Source organism: Schistocerca cancellata, chromosome 1 (genome assembly GCF_023864275.1).
Source record: "Schistocerca cancellata isolate TAMUIC-IGC-003103 chromosome 1, iqSchCanc2.1, whole genome shotgun sequence".
Lineage (NCBI taxonomy): Eukaryota > Metazoa > Arthropoda > Insecta > Orthoptera > Acrididae > Schistocerca > Schistocerca cancellata.
Genome location: NC_064626.1, coordinates 59,564,820 through 59,568,973, shown reverse-complemented (window position 1 = coordinate 59,568,973; position 4,154 = coordinate 59,564,820). Strand labels below are relative to the sequence as shown.

Sequence of the window (4,154 nt, the reverse complement as noted above, 5' to 3'; positions counted from 1 at the left end):
CAACATTTTGTACTTGTTGTGTATGTGAAACACCACTGGAAACTTTATCAGTGTAAATAACAAGTGCATGAACAGAAAATTTTGACTTCCTTTGAATAAAATCTGGAGCTCTAAAATTTACGATGGTTCAGTAACAATGTCACCATGTCCTCCCCTTTAATGTTCTAGGGATATCGCGATATGGAAAGGAAGCATTTTTGGATCTTTGTTGGACTGTACTGAACACCCACTTTCCTACGACATCACGGCCTCTATTGTGTTCCACTTCCCAAATTATGCTTCGCCAACTGACACCTAAAGTGTTGAAACTTCCTGGCAGATTAAAACTGTGTGCACCGACCGAGACTCGAACTCGGGACCTTTGCCTTCCGCGGGCAAATGCTCTACCATCTGAGCTACCGAAGCACGACTCACGCCCGGTCCTCACAGCTTTACTTCTGCCAGTATCTCTTCCAAACTTTACAGAAGCTTCTCAGATGGTAGAGCACTTGCCCGCGAAAGGCAAAGGTCCCGAGTTCGAGTCACGGTCGGTGCACACAGTTTTAATCTGCCTGGAAGTTTCATATCAGCGAACACTCCGCTGCAGAGTGAAAATCTCATTCTGGAAACACCTAAAGTGTTGCTTTCCTACCTGACTTAACAGATAAGTCTGTTACCACAACCAGAGTTTTTGATGTCACAGGCGTTAGCGACGCCAACGCTTAACTACATTGTTGCATTCCTACCTAACCTTGACCTCTGGTTACCCTACAGATCAGTCTGTCACTACACTCCTTTACATCGCAACCTATTCGTAGAATAATAGTCAAGTATTTGTAACAAGGAAGAATATAAAAGTCACTATTTCACTCTTAGAAATTTCAACCTAGATCACTAAATCGTCCTAGAATTAACGGTTGCAATTGGTACCGTAACAGTTCGAGATTCCACCTAACATTATGGGCAGTACAGTTGTCAATACAGAGTGCAAATCAGGACATTCTGTACTTTTCGTGTATGTGAAATAACACTGGAAACCGTATAACTGTAATTAACAGGTGCATAAACAGAAAATTTCGATTTCCTTTCAATAAAACATGGGTTTAAAAAAATTGCGGTGGTTTAGTAACAATGTCACTAAGTTCTCCCCTTCAAATTCTGTTATGTCCAGGTCGTATCACATGCTCGGATATCGCGATATGGGACCCACGACATATTCGGAACAAAAGACCCATAAATTTCTCCCAAGCAATATCGCTTCTTCATTCACATCGATTTCACATATCTTACATCTGAGGCTAATCATATCTTTGTCCGAAAAAAGCGTAACCAGAATTACGTATGAAGCTAGCTATAGCTCCACTAATTTCTAGACTGTATTTATTTCAGTTTGTGTGTGCGCGACATTGTCGTTGGCTGAATAGATCACGTCTGCTACGCTCGCTGTAATTGGATTACTTGATCACGTGTTTTGTGCTCAGATTGTGTGAAAAAAGCACACCGTACAGCGCAATCTCGATTTCACAGTTTCCGAAGCTATCTTGCTGTATTTGTGTATTGCGTATTGCAGTGTCAGTGCTTGCAGTGCATTAAAGACCTATGCAAGAGACGCTCTTTTCTTTGCGGTTTCTTATTGATACAGTGTCTGAAAGTGCGATACCGATATATATGAAAATTTTAGCCAAGGAGCACACCAGAAGCAGTGAAAACAACCCATCCTCATTCCTTCAACATCTGCAAGTAGAAAAACACTACGTAAACGGAGCACTGAAATTCCTCCATATTACGCAAAATGGAGCAGTCATGAACATCGTTGACGTGATAGAGATATATTCACATGCGAACTACAACCTTCTAAATTTACTGAATTAACAAATTGATTTCAAGCATAAAAAAAATTGAAAACTTTATTGATATTGTAATGCAGATAAACCAGTGAAATAAACAAACCAGGAATATTAAGTAACACACGTCAACAGTAACGGCATAAACACAGTCTGAGGTACAACAAATAATAACAACACCACGGAAACATCACAAATCATACACCATTACAAAATTATTACGTGAACATAAAAAAAATAGAAATCAAACATAGCGTCAACACAAACCAGGCAAAATTTCAGCTGAAAAACATAATCGGAACCAGGCATAAAAATAATAAAACGATAGCAGAATTTCCACACTACACCTACTTCTAGTGGTAACGTCTAATATCGCTGATCAACTGTCATCCAAGCTATAAAACGAGCAAATAACACGCGAAAACTAATCTACACATGTCAAAAAAAGTTTTCCATCACCATGGTTCCCAGAACTCTTGAAGATAGACGTTGACTGTGGATACTGTATCTCAGACACAGTCCCTCTGACTGTTCAGAGATGTTACTAAACCCTTCTAAAGACGAAACAAACCAAGCACGGGCAGCACCTTTTTGACAGAGGGGGTCCGACAGCCGATCAGTTCCAGTCATTCCACCAGGAAGGAGGTACACGGCTCGTAATGTCTGTAGTTCAACCACACCTAGACGGTCAATACCGCGGTTCGATTGCATCCGAATTGTGCCAAGAAGGGCTCTCAACAAGGCAAGTGTCCAGGCATTTCGGAGTGAACCAAAGCGATGTTGTTCGGACATGGAGGAGATACAGAGAGACAGGAACTGTCGATAACATGCCTCGCTCAGGCCGCCCAAGGGCTACTACTGCAGTGGATACGGATTATGGCTCGGAGGAACCCTGACAGCAACGCCACCATGTTGAATAATGCTTTTCGCGCAACCACAGGACGTCGTGTTACAACTCAAAACTGTGCGCAATAGGCTGCGTGATGCGTAACTTCACTCCCGACGTCCATGGCGAGGTCCATCTTTGCATCCACGACACCATGCAATGCGGAATAGAGGAGCCCAAAAATATGCCGAATGGACAGCTCAGGATTGGCAGCACGTTCTCTTCACCGATGATGGTTGCATATACCTTCAATCAGACAATCGTCGGAGACATGTTTGGAGGCAACCCGGTCAGGCTGAACGCCTTAGACACACTGTTCAGCGAGTGCATCAAGGTGGAGGTACCCTGCTGTTTTGGGGTGGCATTATGTAAGGCCGAAATACGCCGCTGTTGATCATGGAGCACGCCGTCTCGGCTGTACGATACGTGACTGCCATCCTCCGTCCGGTAGTGCAACCGTATCGGCAGCATATTGGCGAGGAATTCGTCTTCATGGGCGACAATTCCCGCCCCCATCGTGCACATCTTGTGTATGGCTTCGCTCAGGATAACGACATCGCTCGACTAGAGTGGCCAGCATGTTTTTCAGACAATGAACCTTATCGAACATGCCTGGGATGGATTTAAAAGGGCTTTTATTGAGCACATAATCCGCCAACCACTCTGAGGCATGTACGCCCAATTGCCGTTGAGGAGTGGGACAATCGGGACCAACAGAGCCTTGATGATCTTGTGGATAGTATGCCACGACGAATACAGGCATGCATCAATACAAGAGCACGTGCTACTAGGTATTAGAGGTACTGGTGTACAACAATGTGGACCACCACTTCTGAAAGTCTCGCTGTACGGAGTTACAACATGCAATGCGTGGTTTTCATGAGCGATAAAAAAGGGCAGAAATGATGTTTACATTATATGTATTCTACTTTTCTGTACAGGTTCCAGAACTCTCGGAACCGAAGTGATGCAAACCTTTTTTTAATGTGTATAACTAAAAATGAGGTACAACAGCACGTATACAGCGAACGTCCAAGCAGCTTCTAAATACAAATTGGAACGGATACAGCATACAGCATCATTGGTATTACTCGTAAGGTAAAAACACCGGCTAATGTATAATACGAGGTTTGTCCAGAAAGGCAGTTCCAATCTGTCGCTAAATAGAAACCACAGCGAAAATCAGAAACTTTCTACTTGCAAGACTAGGCTACACATTCCAGATACTTCTCTATATTGTCGCCGTTACTACTTATACATTTTGCGTAGCGCTACACCAGCTTTCCAATACCCTCTTCATATAAGGCAGCCGCCAGTGCTTTCCGCCAATTCTCTATGCTGGCTTACAGCTCGTTGTCTGTGCCAAAATGTTGTCTTCATAGCCAGCGGTTCATGTGAGCAGAGATGAAACTCAGAGGGAGACACTTACGGGCTGTATTGTGGGT

The 4,154-nt window shown here is 43.4% G+C and overlaps 1 non-coding gene across 1 annotated transcript; it reads right to left on the bottom strand.

The window, feature by feature from the left end:
• Positions 1–331: 331 nt before the first annotated feature.
• On the bottom strand, positions 332–405 carry Trnap-cgg (transfer RNA proline (anticodon CGG)). Its single transcript has one exon. It is a non-coding gene; the product is annotated as a tRNA-Pro (tRNA).
• Between the last annotated feature and the right edge of the window lie 3,749 nt (positions 406–4,154).